This window comes from Perognathus longimembris, chromosome 18, assembly GCF_023159225.1.
Source record: "Perognathus longimembris pacificus isolate PPM17 chromosome 18, ASM2315922v1, whole genome shotgun sequence".
In the NCBI taxonomy this organism is placed as follows: Eukaryota; Metazoa; Chordata; class Mammalia; order Rodentia; family Heteromyidae; genus Perognathus; species Perognathus longimembris.
In genome coordinates, this window is record NC_063178.1 from 42,895,754 (window position 1) to 42,902,720 (window position 6,967).

At 50.3% G+C, this 6,967-nt stretch overlaps 1 pseudogene; it reads right to left on the reverse strand.

Moving 5' to 3' along the window:
• Positions 1-662: 662 nt before the first annotated feature.
• LOC125366984 lies at positions 663-1,453 on the reverse strand (annotated as a pseudogene).
• Between the last annotated feature and the right edge of the window lie 5,514 nt (positions 1,454-6,967).

Sequence of the window (6,967 nt, forward strand, 5' to 3'; positions counted from 1 at the left end):
GGCCAGCCCCATCTGCGCGCAGGCCGGCTACGCCTTGGTGCTCGGCCGCCTGGCCACAGCAGCAGCGTGGGATCTGTGAAGATGACTGCAGGTTCCAGGCGTTGGCTGTGCGCAGGCCTGGGCTTGAGCTGGTCGGTCCGGATATGCTCTCCAGGGGGGTGCTCTCCTTGGTGCAGCCACTGGAACCGCAACTCCCCATTGGTCTTCCCGGTAAAGCAGGGCTCGCAGGCTCCCTGCTGGGTCGGCCTTGGAGCCGGGATCCTCAGACCTTGCTGCCCCTGGGTCCTGAGCCCCCCGGCCATCGCCATCAGCGACCCTGGCGTCTGCTGGGGCCTCGGGGCGGGGACTGCGCTGGGTCCCGGTCCCGGCTCTCCCTCCGTTGGACCGCGGGGAGCAGGGAGCTGCCCCCAGCGGTCGGACAAGGGGCCCGCACCGGGTGAGAGAACCGCGGGCAAGGCGCGGGAGAGGCGGCCTGGGACCCGCTGCCCGGGACCGGGAGTCTGGGACGGAGCCGGGTTCGGGAGGCCGGGGTCGTGGGGCCGGGGCCGGGAGGCAGGGATTGGGGGACCGGGGTCGGGGGGCCGGGCCGGGTCCAGTCTACAGGTCCGAGTCACAGGGAAGGGGGGTTCTACGCCGCCTGCGCCACAGGGCCGCGTGGTGCGCTAGAAAGCGCCCCGGGAGGCTGGCTTGCGGGGCGGGTGCTCCCCATGGAGCACGTCAGAGGGGTTGGTGTAGGCGCGGGGCAGGGGCCGCAGAAATGGGGAAGCCCACGCGGGGCGCGGCGCCAGCGCGGGCAGGGACGCAGGCGGGGGCGCGGGCCACTCCACGCACACCGCGCACAGGCTGGCGTGGTGCCGGCCAGCGGGGGGCGCCTTGCGGTGGCGGCGGTGGGTGGCACACCAGGGCGCCCAGCTCAGGGCCAGCGCCGCACCTCCCAGCAGCAGCAGGCAGCTGCGCAGGCAGCCGAGCACCCGGGCGTAGCCGGTCTGCGTGGAGATGGGGCTGGCAGGGGCGGGCAGCACCATGCAGTCCCCGAGCACGTGCATGTTTCACGAGGCGGCCGTCAAGCCCAGCGCACCCGCCCCTGCCCACGCGAGGCCAACGAGGCCGGCGGGCGCCAAGCGCGGATCGGGCCACCAGTAGCTTGCGCCCAGCGCGGCCTGCAACAGCCACCGCGGGCCAGCCACCAGTAAGGCCAGCATCAGCAAGCACGCCGCTGGCACCGGCTGCGCCTCCAGGTAGAACCAGGCGTCCGGGCTGCCCTCAGCAGCGCTCACGACCACTGCCCTCGCGGCACAGGTCCCACAGGCCCTGGAACAGCACCATGTCGACCTGCTCATCCAGGAAGTCCGACAGCCGCCGCCGGCCCCGGGGCTACCCTGCTCACCAGGCTGACCAGCAGCCAGCAGGGCGTCAGCACCACGCTCAGAGTCAGCACCACTGGTGTCCACATCCCTGAGCCCCCGCGCATCCCCCCAGCCTCCCTACTGGCTGCCCGGACTGCCCTACTCCTCCACTCTCACGGTCACCATCGCCTTCTTGACCGTTCTTGTGGCCCTGGGTGCGCTGGTGCACTGCAGAAGAAAACGGAAATTGAAAAGGTGAGCCCCACTCACGTCCTTACGGGACAGGGGTATTCCAAAGTAGGCTTAGCACAGGAGATTCGCTGGATTGCTGCCTAACGCCACTTAAAACTAGGACTTCTGAGGCAGGATTTAGATGACGAGTCAGTCTCCCTGGTTAGATGACCTAGTAAGGAATGGGGGCCTCTTCTAGTGAGACCCCAGGCCTATGACAATATTGTGTGTGGTGTGAGCTTTCTGGGCGGAGGCAAAGCCTCAAGAAAGAAGTTCAGAGCTCCCCTCAGGTGAGAGAGCGCGTCCAGGGCCGGGAATGGGAGGAGATGTCTGTTAGCATGAGCATTTGTTAGTGAGGAGAGCCATCACACAGGTCCAGAGATGGGAAATCACACACAACATAATGCATTTCCTCAGAGAAGGCGAGATGTTTAAGACCAAGGCTACCAGCAGGATAGCTGTCTCTTGTAGGTTCTCTCCTTGCCTTGTAGATGGCCAGTTTCTCCTTTGCCTTCACATGTCACTGTGCTCAAATCTCTTCCTCTTCCCAGCTGCTCTTTCTTCCTCCTCTTCCTCCTTCTCCTTTTCTTTATTCGTGGCACCAGTATGGGGGTTGGAAACACAGAGCCTCCCATTTTTCCTTTGCTTTTGCACTGGAGGCTGGCGCTCTACCCCTTCAGCCATGCCTCCCTACTTTCCAGTTACTTGAACATTAGAGTCTTGCAAATTTGTCTGCTCAGGCTGGCTTCGAACTGTGATTCTCCACTCTCGGCTTCCTGGGTAGCTAGCATTACTGGCACTTGGCTTACCATAATGTATCAGGGCTCACATCTTTTAGAGACCCTGTAGTTGCAGTCTGACTTATATGGATGTGGCATGTCGAGAAGATATATTTCTCTACTTCTGGGGCTTCACAAACTAAAAGAAAGGCCAGGAGGATTGGCCTGTCTTTTCCTGAGTCACACTAGCTAGTAGTGAAGTGGTCAGCCCTGGGCTATGGTCGCATTCCTTCACGCCTCGTCTCCTGCTACATTCCCTGCTTTCCTAACTCAGTTGGGTCCAGCTACTACTTCCTTGTTCTTAGTCTTCCGTTACTTAGGTTTCCTCAACTGAGAAAGGAGACCATTTCTGAAGCTAACTAAATGCCTAGTAACAAATAGGAATCTACTCTAGTATTGCCCATTCCTGATTATTTGCTCTGATAGGAGATTATTAAAACAAGGCACAATTTCTATAACATTAACCTTTAATATGAGGTAAATTGACCTTTCGTAAGATACCCTGATCTCAGCTTCTGCCTTAGATAGCAACTTTTGCCTTTGTTTCTTTGATTTTTTAGGACATCAGCAAGAAATTTGAACCGTGATGAGGAAAATAAGCAAGAAGAAGAAACTTTAATGAACAGTGAGGTTTTCGTTAATGAAGCCTATGATGAACAGGTACATTGAGGAAGTTGGGCAAATCTCTGTAAGGAAAATGAATTCTTGGATGCAGTTAAACAGTAACTCTATTGGAAAGTAGGTAATGCTTTCATTTTAACCTTGACTGTTTCTGTTTTGTATATCAACCTACTGTGAGGCAACTCTTTCTTCAGGGTCTGGTTTGAAGAACTGAAGGCTAAATAGAGGGAGACATGTATGAAATGGAGATTTATCTACTAGAAGCAAGAACTTTGGCTTTTAGTACATGTCTTACAGGAGTTTCCAGGGTCTGAACCTTATGGGAGAGTAGGATAGGCTTTTTTACCCTAAAATATTAGTCCTACTGTCATCTCTACAATTGTGTTTGTGTGCACACACATGTGCGCATGTGTGCCAATACTGGGGTTTGAACTCAGGGCCTCAAGAGATTTTTCCACTCTTGGCTAGTGCGCAACCAAACTGAGCCGCACCTCCACTTCCAATTGTTTTACTGGTCAAATTAAAGATAAGGGTCTCTCAGATTTGTCTGCCCAAGCCAGCTTCAAATCATTGGCACCGTCTCTGTATTTTTGTTTTGTTTTAAAATAATGTATATTCTCTAACTTCACTCTTCTTTTCCACAGGACTTGCTAACTTCTTCACAAATGGACTGATGTTATGAGCAAGGAACTGAAACTGAACCCCCAATTAAATAAAAACAAAACCTGCTTATGCATTTTATTGTGTGCTGTTTTAACTTCCTTAACAGTTGGTGGTACATGGTAATTACTTGTCACTGTTTAAATTGGACAAGTTTGTCTGGGCTTGTTAGTGAGTTTTGGAAAACTGAATATTCACAGAGGTGACCAGAGTGGTCTCCTCATAGCCTAGGTTAGGACTCAGCCACAGGGCTTTCTAATGCACGGTGTCTACCCTAATACTAGTTAGACGTTCGGGAATTGAATGTTTGATTCTGGAACCAACTTTGAGCTAGTGAAACTGCAGAGTCTATTTTCCTACTTTTTCCAAACATAGTGATTTCTTTGTCTTTAGGATAAAAGCTAAGTTTCTGCAAAGTAGCACATGATCATTTGTTAGTTCTCTACTTCTTCTTCTCTCACATATTACTGCTAAGTTAATACACATTGGCACTTAGAATTTATGAAAAGTCTTTCTCGTGTTATTATTAAATCATGCATTTAAAAGAGCAAGCAAGTATACTTTACAGTTATGGAAAGATGATTTGTGTAAGTCTCGTTTATAATGAAGTTGGTGATGCTCTAGTTAGCAGCGTGGAGTCGGTGTACTCCGGGATTGATCTCAGCTAGCTCGGACCAGCTAGGGACCACACATGGCTTGGCTTGCTAAGGCTCTCCTTGTCTTCCCAGGTTTCTACTGTGCTTACAGCCAAGGAAAGTGTGAAGATCATTAAATTCGTGATAGCAGATAAGGCCACAAAGCAAGTGTCTGGTCTCAAACTTGGCAAATCACTTGATATTGAATCTTTATCCTCAGTGCCAGAAATGGGATTATAAAAGTCTGTGTCATCAGGCCCATTGCCGTGGAAAGAAAATACATGTTCATGGCTCCACACGCCACCTGACTGCAACAGCATGACTTCAGATGGTAATAAAGTCCAATGTACTTGGAAGGTTTTTCTTGCTTAGATCTTTCCTTTTGTATTCAGTGTCTTTCTGAATGAGTTTGTGTAGGCAACAAGGCCCAGTGAGAAGTCCTGGATCTATGAATACAGATAATATATAAAATATACCATGTTTTGTGTGTGTGTGTGTGTGTGTGTGTGTGTGTGTGTGCGTGTGCGCATGCACATATGTGTCCTGGAGCTTGAACTCAGGGCCTTGAGCTCCTGAGCTCAAGGACAGCCCTCTAACATCGGAGCCACAGCTCTACTTCCGGCTTTCTGGTGGTTAACTGGAGTAAAGATTCTCACGGACTTCCCTGCCCAGGCTGGCTTTAAACCATGATCCTCAGATCTCAGCCCACTGAGTAGCTGGGATTAGAGGCGTGAGCCTCCAGCACTGGCAAAATGCTGCCTTTTATCAATGAAGTATAAACATTTCCAGGAAATGTCAGCTTGGCCAGGGAAATCATATTTCTTGTAGAGACTGGGCAGAGCCGGGTGTGTGTGGTTGGGAGACAGGGTAAGCACTGTTAAGTTGCTCAGAGTCTTGAATGTGCCTGAGAAAAGCCATCTCAGCCTCGTGACTTCCATTCTCCCATGCGCTGAGAGCATTAGCTTCCCTGTGCTAGCCTCTCCTAAGAGCCGTCACAATCAGAAATTCTGCTCTCGGAAAATCTGGATTTTTCCTGTGTCCAAAATGCATACAAATGACAGGAAAAAAGCCAGGCTCAAAAGCATGCATGAATCATGAATTACCACTTTCTTTGGATACCCCAGAGTGGTTTGCCTTGGTTTCTCTAAGCTTTCCACCAGAGGACCAGGGTTTGTTTCCTGGGTAAGCACAGTTACTTTCTGTGGGTCCTCTGTGCCATTTCTAGTTAGGGACCCCCAAATAATTGCCATTTTCCCTTGCTGAAATAAAAGGAGTCCACTGCACACAGCCAAATCCATGTGTGTCTCATGTGCCACTCCTCAGTACCGTGTCTTCCTCATCTCAGTGTTAGGGCGTGGAAGATCAGCGCCAAGCTGATGGGCTTCCCAGGCGATCGGCTCGTGAAGGCTCTGATTTCAACAGCAGATTCATTAGGAAGTGAGGAAGCAGGTTACCTCCTCTGCTCATCTTGTTCCCAGACCCTCCTTATGTCTCCTCTTCCTGTCTGTCAAATGAGCAACACTGTGTCTATCACCCCCCCCCCCCGCGCAACCCCCCCCCCCCCCCCCCCGCCATGATATTCTACTTCTCCACAGGCCAGAATCATGTGGAGCTCCACACACTCGGAGGCTGCGAGCTCACATTGCCGTCCTTTAACTGTTTCCTTGTGGATTTTGTTTCCTTAACAAAAATGACAACCATACTAGTTTGATACATACTACTTTTTCATTCAAAAATTTACAAAACCTATTGAATGTCCTTTCACCAGAAGGACTTAATTTCATAAACGGACACTGAGCATTTTTATATTTAACGATTTTTAGCCGTCTCTATACCTTAAGGTGGCTTTCACATGTCATTGTCTTAACATTATGTCTTTGTAGAAATGACATCACTGTAAACATTTTCTGTTGTGGGTTATCTCCATGTTACATATCAATTTTTTCAACATCTAAAATACAGAGCTGACTGCCTATGGCAGACAGCCCTACACTGAACTTGGCCTTCTATGTTTATTGCTAGCAATCAGGAGTTAAATTCTTTATGCTTCTCTTTGGGAAACAAATAAGAGCCAAGAGGTCATGGATAGTGGGAAGGAAGTACAGAGCTCTTACTATTTTAACTCCTGGGAGCCTTGTGGAACTCAGAGAAGTGAAAAGTTAGAATTCAGAGTATTCTGCTCTCCAACCAACTTCTAGTATTACATATAGGTGGTTGGGTTTTCCCATCCCACAGTTCAATTTCCTTTGTCTCCTCTAAGCCTCATGTACTCCTTAACTGTCACCCTCAGAATGTTAAAATTAAATCTAAAGCCAGAACTCCTCTGGAGGTTGAGATTTGGAGATCGTGGTTCAAGGCCAGCCTGGGTAGGCAAATCTGTGACTCTTATCTCCAATTAAACAGCAAAATACTGGAACTAGAGATGTAGTTCAAGTGGTAGAACTCCAGGTTTGAGTGGTAAAAGCTGAATGAAAGTGTAAGGCTCTGGGTTCAAGCCCCTGTACACACACACACACACACACACACACACACACACTCACAAGTGAAAGTCAGCTTACACCTGCAATCCTAGCTACTTAGGAGATTACAGTTCAAAATCAGCCCAGGCAGAAAAATCCAAGGGACAACATCTCCAAAATGCCCAACAAAAAGCCAGGCTGGTTCAAATGGTAGAGCACCAGCTGAGCAAGCAGCC